Below are 18,559 nucleotides of genomic sequence, written 5' to 3' on the forward strand. Positions count from 1 at the left end.
CAGAAAAAACTGAAGTCAAGGATTTCGTTTTATTTGGATCCACAATCAACACTCATGGAAGCAGCAGTCAAGAAATCGAACGACATATAAAAATATGCAAATCTGCTGCAAAAGACCTCTTTAAAGTGTTTAAAAGCAAAGATGTCACCTTGAAGACTAAGGTACACTATGGTATTTTCAATCCCTCATATGGATGCAAAGACTAGACAATGAGTAAGGAAGACCAAAGAAGAATTGATGCATTCGAATTACGACGTTGGTGAAGAATATTGAATATACCATGTACTACCAGAAGAACAAACAAATCTGTCTTGGAAGAAGCGCAGCCAGAATACTTCTTAGAAGTGAGAATGGCGAGATTTCGCCTCACTTACTTTGGACATGTTGTCAGGAGGGGTCAGTCCCTGGAGAAGGACATCATGCTTGGTAAAGTAGAGGGTGAGTGAAAAAGGAAGAACCTCAATAAGATGGATTGACACAGTGGCTGCAGCAATGTGCTCAAACATAATAATTGTAAGGATGGTGCAGGACAGCGCAGTGTTTCCTTTTGTTTTCTTTAGAGTTGCTATGAGTCGGAAATGACTCAATGGCACCTAAAAACAATAACAGAGCTTTGTACACTCTATAACTCCCAGGTTAAGATAAGTAGGTCTTGGGAAGCAATCCTGGTTCAGGGGGGAGGACTTGGCTTGATGGTGGAGATTCTGATGGAGAGCAAGGAACGGCCACCGGGTCTGGTCTGGGCCTCTCAGCACTGCCGACAGAGCAGGTACACTGACCGCTGCCCCTGGCTTCCATCCTCTCTACCGCTCTTTTGGCCAGAGCATAGCTGGCTCCCTCAGCAATCTCCACTGGAGGGAGGCCCAAACTGAGGACGGGACAAAATGCCACTTCAGAGGGGGCTAGGCCAAGATTACTTGCTGGGTTACAGTGCCATGCACTTGACCCACCAGAGGAAAGCCTTTCCTGTGTCTGATGGGCTAATGGCCTGGAGTCCCTGGGTGGTGCAAACGGCTAACCAAAAGGTTAGAGGTTCGAATCCACCCTGAGAACTTCAGAAGAAAGCCCTGGTAATCTACCGCCAAAAAACCAGCCACTGAAAACACTGTGGAGCATAGTTCTACTCTGACACACACGGGGTCGCAGGAGTTGGAATCAATGCTTTGACAACTAGTTTTGGTTTTAATGGCAGCCTCTGGGCCACCCACTCCCTCTCACACTCTCCCTGAAAATTCAGAAGCCAAACCAAACTGCCTTCAGAAAGCAAAAGCAGATAGTGTTTGGCGCAATCCTTTTCCCTGAGTGGATCCAGGTGTGGTGAAATCCCCTGCTCCGCAGGAAGCTGACAGCTCTCCAGCGGAGGCTTCCTCGCCGCCCAGGATGGGAACTGACCTGAAAGCCTGGAAGCCAGGCGGCCACCCCCACCACACCCCTTGCCCCAGGGTGTGGGGTAGTTTTCCAGGCCACACACATGGGTTTCCCTGATGAGGCATTTTTTCTGTATGACAAAACCCTGCTCTTGGCCACCATCTGAGAGAAATGAATGTTGGGTGAGTTCCTGAGGGAAGCCAGAGGGCAGGAACCCTCAGGTCAACACCACCCCTGGGTGGAGCAGGCTGGGGCCACAGTGCCCACTGGAAAAGTATCAGAAATGGTGTTCCCTCCCCCTACACCTTCCCATCCACCTGCGACCATGCCTGACCATACCTGAAATTGCACCACGCAGACTCATTTCTTTGGGATGAGAAATTGCATGGCCTAAAATGCTCCCACCCACAGGAGAGGAAATACATTAGCTGTTATCAGTCATCTCCATCCTAACGTGAATTAGTTGATCAATCCTGGAATGTTATACCTGGAATGGGCTTAATCCAGGTTCAAGCCCTTCAGTTTCCAAATGAGGAGGTGACCGACTCAAGGTCAGATAGCGTGGTGGTGACCACGACAAGAGTAAGAAGAGGCGTAGGGATGGATTGTGAACAGCAGACTGAGGCGATGAGGAAAACCCCAGTTTAAACAAGGGAAGCAGGGGGGGCTTCTTCAAGCTTGAACTTTACACACTAACTCTGAGATGTACCAAGTTTTCCCTCAAGAGGAAAGGAGGTAATTCCCCACCTTGCCCCACCCTGGATCACGAATACCTTTAAGTGTCCAGTTGTATCTCAGAGTTCAGTCAAATGCAGCATTCTACTCCTGGTTTTCTTTCCCGTAAAAATGACAGGCAGATTTATTTAGGGAGATATCATTTTCCACTTACCAGATAGGTTGAGAGCACAGTTTGTGTTTCCAGGAAGAAGACCAGGATGGCAGGACAGGGACGAGGAGCCTTTTCACCGGATGCTCTTTTCATACCTTTCTGAATTTTGTGGCACGTGCAAGTATCAAAGCCAGGTGCCCTGGAGTCAGCTCTGATTCGTGGTGATCCCATGTGTGTCAGAGTAGAACTGTGCTCAATCGGGTTTTTAATGACTAGCTTTTTTGGAAGTAGATGGCCAGGGCTTTCTTCCAAGGCGCTCTGGGGGGATTCAAACCTCCAACTTTCCAGTTAGCAACCAAACACTTAACTATTTGCACCACTCAGGGACCCCATGCAAATATTACCTAGTCAAAAAGCTAGTAAGATTTGAATTTAAAAAGTTTGGTTGGTGAGGGCCTGGGGAAACGTACTGTTGTTTGGGCAAGAGGGAGTGTAAACAGAAATGCCCGAGTGGAGGACAATTGTAATATCTGTCAAAATGTTAAATGTACATGCCTTTTCCTTGCAATGTCTGGTCTAGAAATCTAGCCCACACCTGTGAGCAATGATGTCTAAGCATATTCACTGCTACCTTATTTGTGCTGACCTGGAGAGGCCGGCCTGAGCAACCAAATGGCTTCGAAGATTTTGCTGTCTTTAAACAAAGACCAGAAGCTAAATCTCCTCCTTTCTAATCTAGCAACCTCCTCACACCACCTCCTGAAGAATCACTGAATATGTAATAGTAAAATAGTAATAGCAGTGGAAGCTTACGTAGTGCTCGATTTGTGCCAGGCTCTGTTATATAGACTAACCCACTGCCATTAAGCTGATGCTGACTCATGGCGACCCCAGGTGTGCAGAGTAGAACTGTGCTCTGTAGGGTTTTCATGGCTGTGACCTTTCGAAAGCAGAGCGTTACACCTTTCTTCCAAGGTGCATCTGGGTGGGTTTGAATCATCGACCTCTTGGTTAGTAGTCAAGTGCTCAACCATTTGCTCTACCCGGGAACTCCTGTAACATACACTAAAAAACCAAAACCAAACCCATTGCTGTCAGTTGATTCTGACTCATAGCAACCCTATAGAACACATTAGTACTATCCCATTGGCAGTCTGCTTCCATAATGATGACAGCCTTGGAAACCCTATGGTGCAGTTTTACTCTATCCTATAGGGCCATTATAAGTCAAAATTGACTCAATGGCAATGGGTAATCTTTACAGAAGAGATCACCAGGTCTTCTTCCCTTGGAGCAGTTGGTGGGTTAGCAGCCGAGTGCTTAACCACTGCACCACCAGTGGTTAAGCACTGGGACTCCTTGTTACATACACCAAACTCCTTTAATTCTTACAACAACTTATCATCATCAGCCATGTGTGAAGATGAGAATGTTAGGGCACAGAAGTGCTAACCTTACTTGAGGTCATGCAGCTAGCAAGTGGCAAGGCCAACACCACCTCACTACACTGCATCTCCGTGTGATAGCATATACTATACCAGCTGCAGTTTCTTAGGCCACTTCCATTTGCTAAGCTGCTATGCTGGTTACTTTGCAGTGTTTTTTACGAGGTCTTCTCTATAGGGTCACTATGAGTTGGGATTGACTTGATCGCAATGGGGTTTTTATATGCCCAGTCCTGTGTTGAGCGCAGGGGGTGGTCGAGGTGGAGGCGCTACTGAGAGAACTGAAGAAGAGAACAGAAGACAGTGTCCCTGCCCTTAAGAAGCTGACAACATGATGGAAAAAAATCAGGAACAGATAAGGGTGACAGTTGAACAACATGATCAACAAGCTATTGAACTCTACATGTGAAAATGTTGAAATGGCAAATGTTTTGTTCAAAATATATTTACACACTCAACCACAAAAAGAAGCTGACAATATGCCTTAGAAGAGGACAACTACATACCTTACATTTGTGTAACACTTCCCAGTTTTCAAAGCCTTTTCATTATTTCGTTTAAGCTTCTGACAATCCTGCCAAATACTGGTCATAATCTTGCTCCGGGATGAAGAAACCCAAGTTCTCCAAGTTGCACAAGGCTGCCCTCAAGTTCATCTGACCAGCTGGAGGAGGAGGTAGAACTTGAGCTCAGGTCTCATGACTCCCATCTGCCAAAGGGGAATGACACGCTGCCTTGACAGCCCAACTCAATAGTTTTCAATCTGCTTCAGCATGACTGCTCCTTTTTACCTTCAAAATTTTTTGCAACCTACGGAGGAGCTATATTTTGGGCTTTGGTGAACCGAGAAAATTCACAACGACAAAAAAAAAAAAAAAAAACTAGGGCTTCAGCACAGTTGAAAAGGAGAAGCACCGTTATGTACCCAAAATGATTTATACCATAAGCAGACAATATTTGGAGTGCAAATGGACGCATGGATTTCTTGCAGTAACTCCGTAGTCCATGGGCAGGCAACAACTGGATAATCCATACTGCCTGAGTAGTCCAAAGTCTGTCTTCTTGACCAGGGCACAGCGGGAAAAGGCACTTAAAATCAATGGGGTTGGAGAAAAAGTGAAGGAATAGTTGAGAGCAAAGGGGCTTGGCACAGGGAGACAGGTCTGTGCGGAAGCCCAAAGGCTGTGTGGGTGTATATGTATTTCTTTTCGAGGGAAGGGTTGATTCTAGAAGGCCAAAGACCTCTTGAGCAGTTGAGGTAAGAAGGGTCCAGAAGTGGATAGAGGGTCCAGAGGGGGCATAATGCAAGTTCAAATCTCTTCTCTGAAGCCCTTGTGGTCAGATATGTTTTGCAATTCAGATTTTAGTAAAGCAACACAGTGCTTGTACTACATACGGCCAGAGCAAGAACGCTTACTCTGCTTAAATAAAAGCAAAGAGGCTTATTGAAGATTCAAAGCAGTTCGAACCGAGGACACATCTGATCTTACAAAGTGAAATCAAACGCTCCAAAACGGTGGAGTAGCAGAGACATGCTTACGCGTTAAAATCAAGAACTGAAGGTACATTATTCTGATTAGATGTTGCAAGATCAGGGAAGCTGGGAGTGGGACGACTTGGCGGGGGGGGGGGGGGGGGGGCGTGTTTTACAGTGATTGGTTGGAAACACGAATGTGGGCTATTTGGATTGATTAGTTTAAATACATGACTAACGGCAGGTTAGAAACCCTGGTGGCGTAGTAGTTAAGAGTTCGGTTGCTAACCAAAGGTCATCAGCTCGAATCTACCAGGCACTCCTGGGAAACCCTATGAGGCAGTTCTACTGTGTCCTGTAGGGTCACTATGAGTCTGACTCCACGGCAATGGATCTTTTTTTTTTTTTTTCTTTAACGGGAGGTTTGAAAGGGTGGTCTTAAGGTAATTATCTTAAAACATTTCCTGAGGACTGCTGAGGGAATTTCTGATAAGGGTCTTGTGTCTCTGCCCTTCCTTAGGAACATTCTTTCTATATCTTTAGTTTAACCACAGAGAAAAAGTGTTTCCTTTGTTATGTATCAGCAAAAGCTAAAATGGAGTCAGGGCTCAGACCAGGCTGGATTACTCTGATGGGAGTCAATCGCCTCAGTTTTGGAGAGCTCACACAATATTCTGTAATGCCCCTAGCAGGATCTGGGATGGGATCCTGTAATCAAACACATTAATATGTCTGCAATAAAATGTATGAATAACCACACTCTGTGGGAATAAATAAACCAAAAAACCAAACCAAACCCAGTGCCGTCGAGTTGATTCCAACACAGCAACCCTATAGGACAGAGTAGAACTGCCCCCATAGAGTTTTCAAGGAGCGCCTGGTGGATTCGAACTACCGACCCTTTGGTTAGCAGCTGTAGCACTTAACCACTACACCCCCAGGGTTTCCATAAAGACTGTACATAGCCTCGCATCATTCCAGGTCAGGTTTTGTTGTCAAATGTGTTTTGTTTTCAGAGTTTTTAAGCTTTTGGAGTAGCTGACAAGGGATTGTGTACCTAAAATTAAATACATGCCATTTGGGGCGGGCTTGCTCTTTGTCAGGTACTGTTCTAAGCCATTTACATGCCTTACCTCATTTAATTCTGTATGAACATGAAGTTATTATCCTCATTTAACAGCCAAGAAAACCGAGACTCAGAGATGCTGAGTGACTTGCCCAAGGTCACTCAGCTGGTCAGAGGCTGGATTGGGACTGGATCCCAAGTTCCTTAGACTCCAAAGCCAGGGCCCTTTCCCTCACTGGGGGAAGAGAAGCCCATTTTGTGAACTTCACAATTTCGCTTGGATCAGCCCCTCTTCAACACAGAAATTATCCATCAAAGTACAAAGGGAATATCTGAAGTCCAAAGCTGTGGCCATGAGATCTCACCTATTATTTTTAGAAGAGTGGTTGCCCCTCCATGTCCGCATACACCCTTGTTCCATCCACTCTATCCCCTGGGCTTTGGGGGCCCACACTAGTAGGCTCCACGCCTGGTGACCACTCACTGGCCTTTTCAGAAGCCGCTCAAGGCAGTATGGTGCAGTGGTAAGCGCAGGATGCTAGAGCTGAGCAGCCTGGGTGTGAGTCCCAGCTCTGCAGCCTACCAGCTGTGCGGCCCTGGGACACATTCAGCCTGGCAGGGCTTCAGTTTCCTCATGTGTAACATGGAGGCAATAATAGTACCTGCCTTGTTGCTGTTGTGAGGACTAAATAAATAAGTATATGCAAAGTGCTGAGAACAGAGCTGCAGGCCTAGAGCAAGCATGTAATAAAGTTCTTGTGAAAAACTCTTTTCTGACCCAACCACCCACTTCCCTACCCCCACACTCTCCATCGGCGCTCTTATAATACTTTTCTCCACTTATTTGTCTATATATCTGTTTTTTGCCAAGAAACTGTGAATGCCTTGAAGGGAGGGTCTGTATCTTATTCATTTATTAATTTCTCTGTCCCCAGCACTCAGCACAGTGCCTGGAACATCATTAAAAAAAAAAAAAAAAAAATCCAAATACTTTGCTGTGGAGTTGATTCCAACTCATGGCAACCTCAGCAAATGAATGAAAGGGCCCTATTCACAAAGCTTATAATTTCAGTACGGAGAAAGTCACCCATGTAAAAAGTTCAACAATATGATCCTCATCTTCAATGAGCATATCCTAAAATTCTATTTCCCATAAAGCTGTCGGGAACGCAGTTTGCAAAAATTGCCTAAGTGTGGAGCTGACAGTCTATGCTGGCCAATGTCCATGTGACAAGTAGCTGCAGAACAAGCCTGTGGCACATGCCAGCTGAGGGACAGTCAGTGTTGCTGGGCGTCCAGGGCTGGGAGAACAATATGGGATGACTCACAAGCATGTCATCCTCACCCAAGGTAAAATAGGGCTGTTGGGTAACAATAGGAACTATGTCACAAGGCAGGATGAGCCAAGTGTGTGACTCTGAGTGGTAGATGTAGGGTCAGAGGAGGGGGAGGGAGGGAGAGATGGCTTTTTGCTGGTGGTCAGGGCAGGCATGGTGAGAAATGGGATCTGAGTGCATAGGCAGGGCCCCTCCGGTATTCACACTGGCTTAGAACCCTCAGTCTTCAGAGTTGGCTTCTATCTTCCCTGTGCCCCATAGCCCTTGGTAAGACCTCCTACTTCCTGCTGGACTATAAGCTTTTCCAGGGCTGGGTTCCTGATAACTTCTTTTATATTATTATTCAGAAACATGCTTTCATTGTAAAAAAAATTAATAAATAATAAGATGAAGAAAATACAGAGAACAAGAAAGAAAAAAAAAAAATCTAGAATCCCATCTCCCCAAAACCACTCTTAATATTTTGGTTTCTGACCACTCACCTTTCATCCACCCACCCACCTTCTACCCACCCATCCATTCATCCACTCACCCACCCACCCTTCATCTACTCACCGACCCACCCTTCATCCACTCACCCACCCACCCTTCATCCACTCACCCACCCACTCTTCATCCACTCACCCACCACCCACCCTTCATCCACTCACCGACCCACTCTTCATCCACTCACCCACCACCCGCTCTTCATCCACTCACCCACCCACCCTTCATTCACACACCCACCCACTCTTCACTCACCCACACACCCATTCATCCATTATCAGTTAGGTTTTTATTTGCAAACAACAGAATCCACTCTAACAAAAAAGGAACTTATTAAAGGATAAGGAGGCTCACAGAATAAAGAAGGGAAGGCAGGCACTACGCCTCAGTACTCAGGACTGACACCCAGATCACCCACAAGGCCCTCATTGCGGCTACCTCTACCTTTCAGCACAAACTACAACTCACCTCGCTCCCTCCCCAACAGTGTTGGACATTGGGTATCAGAACACCTCTCCAGTTGGTCTAAAGATGGGATGCCTCCTCTACCACATTTCCCAGGATACCTGCTTCCTCAGTTGTTTCTCCCAAATACAAAAATCTCATGTGGGTAAATCTAATTGGTGGAACCTACTTCACATGCCTACACTTTAGTTGCAAGGGAGTGTGGGAAAGCAATTTTCCCCTTTACTTAGAGAAGTGTGATTTATGACATGGAAAAAATCTACAAGCATAAGTAGATCAAAAGATACTGGTGATCATAAAGGCATAGCAAATGTCCCCTTACCTAGCCTAACCAGTTACCGTGGAGTCAGCTCGGACTCCTAGCGACCCCATATGTGTGAGACCAGAACTGTGTTCCGTAGGGTTTTCCATCGCTGATTGTTCGAAAGTAGGTCACCAGGACTTTGTTCTGAGGTGTCTCTGGTTGGATTTGAATTGCCAACTTTAACTTTTTGCACCACCCAAGGACTCCAAATGTCCCCTACACTATCCTTATATATATATTTTTTCTCCTTACAAATACGGAATACCGATTTAATCATTCTCTGATCCCCAGTGCTTGGCTCAATGTCTGGCACACAGTAGGAACTCAATGCATGAGGAAGGAAAAGGAGAGGAAGGAGAGACTACAGATTATACGCCGCCTCACTAAGGCAGGTTGAATGAAGACTTGCTGTTTGAATACATGAGACTCCCAAGGCTTCTTATAGATTGTCAAAGGGGCTCCCTCGCAGAGCAAGGAAGCACAAAGCTGTCCTTGTACGCCCATCATACATATGCATGAGCTCACGTGGCATCTCTGTCCCCTGGCACATAGCATCTGGACCACTCACTGTCCCTGTAGCCCACCTGTTGACTTCATGTCACTCAGCCTGTCACTAAATCTCCTCCCCTCCCCAAGCCTAGAAGAGTTTTGTAAGGTTTTACTAGTTTCCAATGAGTCTCTGGATGGTGGAAACAGTTAACACGCTCAGTTGCGAACCAAAAAGTTGGACATTTGAGTCCACCCAGATGTGCCTTGGAAGAAAGGCCTGGGGATCTCCTTCTGAAAAATCAGCTATTGAAAACCCAATGGAGCATCATTCTACGCTAACACACATGGGGTCACCACGAGTCAGAGTCAACGCCATGGCAACTGATACTGGCGTCTGAAAACCAATCCAAAACAGTTGCTGGAAAGGCAACATTACAGACCTCCCAGGGTGACTGTTGACAAAGCTCACTTGTAACTAAACAGGAGTCTGTTAAAATCTCAGTCTTGTTCTTCATGGTCAAAGTGGGCCGTCTACGGAAGTACATGGGCCCAAACATTTACAAGTTTATACAGTAATTTAATGGAGGGGAAGCAAGAGAAGCACACTTCCATGACAAGGCAGCTCTCTTGGTGCCACGAGGCAGGAGAAAGTTAATGCACCAGGGTTCAGGGAAGACGAGGTCAGTACTGGCTGGTGTGATCAGAGAAGACTTCTGAGAAGAGGAGGATGTGGAGGGATGAGGTAGCCAGGGTATTGGCTTGGGAGCCAGAGCAAACCCGGACTCTTCCCTACCTGCTCCAAACCAGGTCAAATCCCCATATCTTAAGTTCCTACACAGTTATGATCCTCTCCTTATCACGGCTGAATTTCATTTTGCTGATGTCTGATGCATGTCACCACAAAGAGCTGGCCGTTGTGCCCCAGAAAGGCCCTGGGTGGGCAGAGGCCAGGTGAAGAGCAGATCAGGGCTGGGCTTTGGGGAGGGAGAGGCTGAGACCCACCACAAAGACCGGCTGCAGCTTTCCCCACCCCCTCCCCCAGGGAGGAGCAGCTGATGTGTTTCTAGAGTGTTCCAATCCAATTAGCGCCCTCCCCCGCCCCGAGGGGCCCAAGCCACCACTCCCTTCCCTGAGGTGGAGACCGGGTGGGGAGGGGGCTGCTAAGAGGTCTGAACATTCTGACCCAGCTCCTCCTGGCAGCTCGGCTAGCCCGCCGTTGCCCACAGGCTGCTATGACAGCGCCCGTTTCTAGGCGACTGTTCTGGGGAATGGTCTGTTTTGGCAACCAGAGGGCCCTTGGGTAAGGCGGGGGGGCCGCTGGCCGCCGCGTCATTTGCATAGCAACCTCCCCTCCCTGAGCCGCGGGCTGCTCTGAAGCTGCAGGAGGGCGGGCGGGCGGCCTCAGCCGGACCCCCGGCCTGTCGCCCTCCGCCCGGCCCAGCCCCAGGACCGCCGTGCGGCTCTGGCGCTGCGCTGCCACCGCATCTCGGCCTCACCGCCCCAGTCACACCTCCCTGCTGGGGAGGTGGAGGCTGCAATGCCGAGCTAGGGCACTTCCGGAAAAGCTGGTGCCCTAGGGAAGTGGAGAAATGATGCTTGGGGACAAAACACAGCAGTGGGGGAGGAGGGAAGAAATACAATCTTTTTCAAACCCCAGTCAACGTCACATGGCTTGGTAGCATCCACACGCATTCTGGATAACGGGGTTGGCTCACAAAATGTTTATTTAGGTGAACCCGGTTTTTTTCTCAGCTGAGCCCTAGGAGGTATTCAGAAAATGTCTGTTGGATCATTAAGTTGCAAATGTATGTGTGAATTTGGAAATGAGTAGTCCTTGGAAAAAAAAACATTACTTACCTAGAAAAAAAATCCAGTAGTGATATTCCTGGTAAATATTTTTTAATATTTGCACGGGGAACTTGGTCACACTGTTATCTGACTTTGCCAGAAGAAACTGAGAGGGAAAATAAATAGAGCTCCTGGAGGCCACCCACTCTCCGGCGCACACCCACCTCACCCCCACCACACACAGCAGCCGAGTCCATGATGCCAACTGAGATACCAGGGCTCGGAACACGAGGACCAACTTTAACCGCCCAAGGACACACGCCCTGGGTTGGAACCCGAGAAGGGGGTTGGGCAGGGGCAGGTCACCCCAGCTGAGCGATCACATTTCCCTGGCAGCCGCCCAAGGGGCAGCTTCTGGCTACACCTGTTTGTGGGGAGATTTGCTTTTATCAGTATTGACACAGCAACAGGGCCAGGGAATAGCATAGTAATAAATAAATGAGACAGAGAGGGAGAGAGAGAGAGGAAAAAAAAAAAAAAAAAAAGGCCGGAGCCACCGAGGCGAGGCAAAAATGCTGAGTCTTTTTTTGCTTGTTGTATGTCAGCGTGTTCAATCCAGTTTCCCCACCCCTGAAATCTCTGAGGATCACGGAGCAGGCTTGGCATGGGAGCTCTGGGTCTTAAAGAGATAGAATTGCAGAGCCGGAAGCACCTTGAAATCGTTTTTTTTTTTTTTTTTTGTGCCAGGCCTCCCTAACCAACGGATTTCAAGGTTACTAGCTACCCTCACCTGCCACTTAGGGTTTGTCAGGAATCTCAGCAGGATGGGAGTTCCTTCCTCCTTCTGCCAAGTCTCAGTCAGCATCAAAGAGGCTATGGAGTGGTGATTAAATTGCAGGTTTGGGGAGTTAGTCAAAACGAGGATCAAACCCTGGCTTTGTCACTGCCTGGTTTTAGGTGTGTTGACTAAACCTCTCTGAGCCTCAATCCCTCCCCCACCCCCAAACGGAGAAAATACTATTGCTGCCAAGTTAGAAGAGATGATCTACAAAGTCCCAGGACAGTTCCTCAGTATATGTTCACTTTGTTACTATTATTATGTATCAACATCCCCTGGGGTTTCTTTTGAGGCTTTGGAGAAAATACAAAAAACAAACAATAAAATTTGATCTGTTCCAGAAATGGGAGGGGGAAACAAGAGTCTAACACTCTCTGTTGTCTCCCTAACCAAACCTGTTGCCCTTGAGTTGATTCTGACTCACAGTGACTGCCCCATATGGTTTCCAAGGAGCACCTGGTTGATTTTAACTGCTGACCTTTTGGTTAGCAGCTGCCATAGCTCTTAACCACTACACCACCGGGGCCAAATGCAGCCTCCTGGTTTCGGAAACCTTGTTTTCTGTCTTCAGAGGACTCGTCTTGGCTCCAGGATAGCGTGGTACAGTAAGTTGAATGCAAACAAACCTGTTTATCAGAAGCCCTCTGACCAAGCGCTACATTTGTAAAAGTTACTAGCAATGGGCCACTACCGTGTTTCAGACCCTGAGGTAGGTTCTCCAGGGCACCGGCTAGTGAAATGGCTAAGGTTGCAGGTTCACCTGTCAGACCGCTGTGCTCTAACCCCACCCCTGACACCTAACAGCCGTGTTACCGTGGCAGGTTATTTAACTTCCATAAGCCTCGCTTTCCTTATCTGTAAAATGGGACTAATGATATTTCCTAAGTTTGTTGTGAGGGTCTGATGCATGTCAAGCACGTAGTGAGCACCTAACATGCAGAAGTGCTTAATCATTTTAGCGCTTGTGGCCATTGGTCATCACTGTTAGATGAGTGAGGCTGGGCATGGTGTCACATTCATCTCTGTCTTCCCGAGCCTCACACAAATGCCAGCATAGGGTAGAGTACAGTAGTGTTTGTTTGATGAATGAATGAATGAACGGCAAGGCGTTGCCCTCAAGAAGTTAGTATCTACCCAGGAAATACAAGACATAGCCTATCTATACCACTCACACATAGGTGACAGCAGAGGGTTAAAAGCCATTCTGCCAGTCCCCAAGCCCCAGAGGCAGACAGTCCCTTTGATCCCTTAGTTTCATCTATCCAGGATGCTTTCAAGAGAGGAAAACAGGAAGTATCCCTGATAGCCTGGCTTGCTCTGTTTTTGTTTTTTTTTTTTAATGGTGGGGGGTGGGGAGGGTGGTCCTTTGGGTCACATTTTGCCAGGAAATCAGCCTCCTTCCTTTCAAATGCTGGGGCTTCCGAGGGGCGGATAAATAGCTTCTTGCTCAACGCAGATGGAACGATGGGTCCGGAAGTAGCAAAGTTGACAGGGTGGGGTTCTTTAGCTGACCATGTTATTGTTACTAGACTCTAGGTGATTTCAGAGCATGTGGTCCTTTTCATTTATTCATGCATTCATTGATTCACTCACAAACCGTTGACTGAGTGCCCACGTGTGCCTGGCCCTGGGGTTATGGCTCAGCGTCTAGTGTTGAAGGTATAAACAGCAGGTATGAGAAAGCAGTGGTAGAACCTGGAGGAAGAATAAGCATATAAGGAAGAAGCAAAGCAAACATGAATTTGCAACCAGGGCCAGTAAAGGCCTTGTAATAGAATAGCTGGACACCGAGTACATGCAGGAGAAGGCCATAAGCTCCAGTGACACAAGAGGATGACAGAAGTGAACAGAGAAAACAAGAATCATGACATAAGGCTGTAGACCTGACACCAACCTAGACATTCCTGAAAAGAGAGCATGCTAGCCCTCAGTCTGCCACACTCACACTTAATTAAATATGCTTCATTGAATTGTTTAATAGATTCAGTTATACATTGGCCCGAGGTGGACCTAAGGGAACTTTGTAGGGAGGTGGTAATCTCTATATAGAGATAGAGATGTGAAGCATTGGTGGGTCCATGGTAGGATTCTTGCCTTCCACGTGTAAGAACTGGATTCTATTTCCGGCCAGCTCACCTCAAGCGCAGCCACCACCCTGGGGGTTTTGTGTTGCTCTGATGCTGAACAGGTTTCAGCAGAGATTCCAGACTAAGATGGATTTCGAGGAAAGGCCTGGAGATCTACTTCTAAAAATGCAGGACCTGGGCCAGTTTCATTCAATTATGCATGGGGTCGCCATGAGTCAGGGTCAACTCCCCAGCAGCTAACAAGTGATAGAGGTACAGGTTGCATGGGCAGGTCCATTTGTTAACATTTCTGCATTTCCACGTATATAAATTTCACCTTAAAAAAGAAGTATACGAAATAACCATCAAATAGGGAAGGGGGACATGAGTGGAGGTAGAGACGAAACAAGAAATGTGGAATATTGATGATCATTGAATTTGGGTGATGGAGGCGTAGAGTGTCATTATATTGTTCTCTTTATGTTGAATTTGTTTGAAATTTTCCATATACAAAGTTTTTTCTTTTAATGCTATTATGAATTGAATTGTGTCCCCCCAAAACATGTGTTGCAAATCCTAAACCCTATACCTGTGAAGCAGCCCTGGTGGCACAGTGCTTAAGCATTTGGCTGCTAACGAAGAGGTCAGCCGTTCGAATCCACTGGTTCTACTTTGTCCTATAGAGTCACTGTGAGTTGGAATTGACTCAAGGGCAACGGCTTTTTTTTTTTTTTTTTAATACCTGTGAATGTAATCCCATCTGGGAACAGGATTTTCTTTGTTATGTTAATGAGACCATATCAGCGTAGGGTGTGTTTTAAGCCAATCACTTTGAGATATAAAAGAGCAGTTTAGGCACAGACACAGACGAGCACAGATGGGGAAAAGAGATGCCACACCACTTGAAGGTCACCAAAGAATCAAGGAACAGAAGCTGCAGAGACAAAGATCTTCCCCCAGAGCTGACAGAAAAAGAAAGCCTTCCCCTAGAGCCAGTACCCTGAATTTAGACTTCTAGCCTCCCAAACTGTGAGAAAATAAATTTCTGTTTGTTAAAGCCACCCACTTGTGGTATTTCTGTTCCAGGAGTACTAAGGAACTAAGACAATTGCCTATAAAGTATCACTGTTGTCCTCAAACAAATCCCTTTTGGGTTATCAGGAAGGGGGTTGAGACATTATCAAATTGGTCTTCCTGTTATAGATGAGGAAACGGTGGTGCACCTTGACTTGGTCAAGGTGCTCTCAGATAGCAACTTGCAGAGCTGGCACCGGAATCTCAGACTAGAGAGTGCCTTTTTGACCTTTCAACTCTTCCCCTACTTGGAGGGAGTCAGCTCTTTGCTGGTCTTTGCCCAGATGGAATTTGCCCCTTACACTGGATTGCCATCCCAACCCACAGTCCCGCGTCTTGATATGCAGAGGCTGAGTGGGCTGGAGGAGTCTTTAGGCTGCAAACCACTTTGCTCCTCTGTTTTAGTTCTGAAAGATAATCCTGAGCTAGCAGAGATTCAAGTAGGTCCGTAGTTTCCACTTCCAAAGGTAGAAAAGGAAAGCCACACACTTAAACAAAGATTTCCAATAACAGAGTTGAAACTAAAGGGGCAAAGAGAGTTCTAGCTCATTGGTCAACAGGGGTTTGCTTTAGGGCAGTCGATTTACCTCTCTTGCCTCAGTTTCCTCATTTGTAACAAGGGATGGGAAATTTCAGTTCTATTTATCTTACAGGGCTGTCAGGAGGATCCCAAAGGTGCTGAGTGGGAAAGCACTTTGAGAAGAAGAGCTGTAAAAATGTGAGGTAGCATTATTATAGAGAAAGAGAGGGAAGAGCAGGAGAGACAAGGAAGGAACACAGGGAAACTTCTCCAAGGTTCCTAAATACTATCTTTTGGGCTGTTGTGCCTTATAGGAAAATAGACTTTTGGGGAAGGATGGAGGAAATTAACATTTATTGATGTCTTGCACCATTCTGGACATTGTGTTTTGAATGTTATGTGTAATATCTCATTTACCAAAAAAAAAAAAAAATCCAACTAGTTGCCCTTATGGCCGCAAATCCAGTTAACTGCATGTGGCTGCTAACTACAAAGGTTGGCAGTTCAAGTCCACCCAGAGGCACCTCAGAAGAACGTTCTGGCAGTCTTCTTTGGAAAAATCAGCCATTGAAAATCATATGGAGCACAGCTCTACTCTGACACACACGGAGTTGCCACGAGTTGTACTCAACTCCGCAACAACTGGCTAATATCTCGTTCACTCTCCCCAGAAACCTTATGGGGAGGTACTATTATTTTGTTTGTTTTACAGATGAGAGAACAGGGGCACTGAGATGGCTAAGGAACTTAGGTGATACAGCTGGTCAGGGCCAAAGCTGAGACTCAAGCCCAGATTGTTCTGGGAGTGAAGTCCTTGTCCTCATCCCAGACCTCTCGTCTGAGAGCTGAGGGGCTGAGCAGGCAGCATAGCCACCAAGGAATGGCTCGCTGACACCTGGGCATTAGACTCACAGTCAGGAGACCTGGGCTCAAGTTCAAGCTAACTGCTTATTAGGCATGTGACCTGGACCCAGTGATATAACCTCATGGAGCCTCAGTCTCTTCAGCTGCAAAATGGTGATAATAACACCAACTCCACCTACCTCATTGGGGGGGCGGTGAGGCGAGGGCGAGTGGGGGTGGGGACTGAATGTGAGGATCCCATGAAATCACTGATAGGCAAGGGCTTTCCAAAGGCTAGGAAGGGCGACGGAAATGAAACATTCTTGATCATTTCTTCAGAGAAGCATTTCCTGGATTATTCCATTGTGACATTCCAGCTCTTAATCTTATTCTCAACCTACCCTCAACACCCTAGGGGCCAGAAGTCAGGAAACCAGGACCTTGTGGTTCTCTTTAATTTTGTTTTGGTGGAAAAGGAAAGACAGGTGTCACAGACTGTACCAGCTTCAGCATTCCTCAAACTATATTAGAGCATTTGGCTTAAGGTTAAATCTGAAGCCTGAATTTCAGGCGGGCTCCTTTCTCCTGTCTGTCCTAAAACTAACAGGCTTTCAGGTACTTGGGCAGGATTTAACTAGCAATCAGCCCTAGAGATAAGTGGATCACGCTCAACAAGCACACATGGGAGTAATTTGTACCCAAGACAGGTTTATAATTTATATTTTTGAATCTACAGTCAGCTGTCTTTGCAGTGACTGGAGACACAGTCTCCCCCATACTATACACCCCCTTTCTTCCAGGACTAAGATAACTGAGGAGCAGAATGAATAACCAGAAGACTGCGTGCTGGGCATGAAATCGCAGTCAAATGTGTGAACAGCTTATTCTTACTAGAAGACTGTAAAATGTGAGGGCAGGACCCCTTACAGCTTATCTGTTCTGTATATTCCCCCACTCCCTTGCCTTGCACACCTATAGCACTTAGAATAGTGCCTCCCACAAATCAAAAGCACAGAGAACGTTTGTGAAATGAATGGAATCAGAGAAAGAGAATGCAGTGGTTTTATAAGTTTCCTAGAGGTTAAGGCAAGGCCTGGTGTGTGGCTCTTCCATGGAACCAGCAGCATCTCTGTGTCTCTTTTTCATGGCCTCTCTCTCCTGGAGACTCACTGACCATTTCTCATGCTGCATTCATGAGAACGCATGCCACGGGCCTCAGTGGCACTCTGCATCGCCACCTACCAGGAGGACCCCGACTACTAGCGCAAGTGCCTGTGCTCGGCTCAGCACATCGCTTTCCCTAACCTCAAGGTGATCATGGTGGTGGATGGCAATCGCCAGGAGGACGCCTACATGCTGGACATCTTCCATGAGGTATTGGGTGGCACTGAGCAAGCCGGCTTCTTTGTGTGGTGCAGCAACTTCCACGAGGCGGGTGAGGGTGAGACTGAGGCCAGCCTGCAGGAGGGCATGCACCGTGTGCGGGATGTGGTGTGGGCCAGCACCTTCTCGTGCATCATGCAGAAGTGGGGAGGAAAGCGTGAGGTCATGTACATGGCCTTCAAGTCCCTTGGAGATTTGGTGGACTACATCCAGGTACGTGACTCTGACACTGTGCTCAATCCAGCCTGTACCGTCGAGATGCTTCATGTTGTTGTTGTTGTTAGGTGCTGTTGAATTGGCTCAGATTCATGGTGACCTTATGTATAACAGAACAAAACGTTGGCCTGTCCTGTGCCATCTTCATGATCGTGGCTGTGTTTGAGTCCATTGTTTTGGCCACTGTGTCAATCTGTCTCACCCTGGGTCTCCCTCACCTTCCCCAAACCTCCAATTTACCAACCATAATGACCTTTTCTAGAGATTGGTCTTTCCTGATGACATGTCTGAAATGAGCCAAAGTCCCACCATCCTCACTTCTAAGGAGCATTCTGATTGTATTTCTTCTAAGACGGATTTGTTTGTCCTTCTGGCAGTCCACAGTATATTCGATATTCTTTGCCAACACCATAATTCAAATGCAATCTAAGCTTCAAGTGATGGTATTTCCAAACCCCAAATTGGGAAACAAGACTAACAATATTTGAAACCAGGTGTCTATATTCCACAAGGATTCATGCTCTTATGTTTGCATTTGGATTTATAATATCCTCCCTTCTGCATTTTC

The 18,559-nt window shown here is 46.8% G+C and overlaps 1 pseudogene; it reads left to right on the top strand.

The window, feature by feature from the left end:
• Positions 1–17,018: 17,018 nt before the first annotated feature.
• LOC111750336 (hyaluronan synthase 3-like) lies at positions 17,019–18,218 on the top strand (annotated as a pseudogene).
• Positions 18,219–18,559: the final 341 nt, after the last annotated feature.

Source organism: Loxodonta africana, chromosome 1 (genome assembly GCF_030014295.1).
Source record: "Loxodonta africana isolate mLoxAfr1 chromosome 1, mLoxAfr1.hap2, whole genome shotgun sequence".
Lineage (NCBI taxonomy): Eukaryota > Metazoa > Chordata > Mammalia > Proboscidea > Elephantidae > Loxodonta > Loxodonta africana.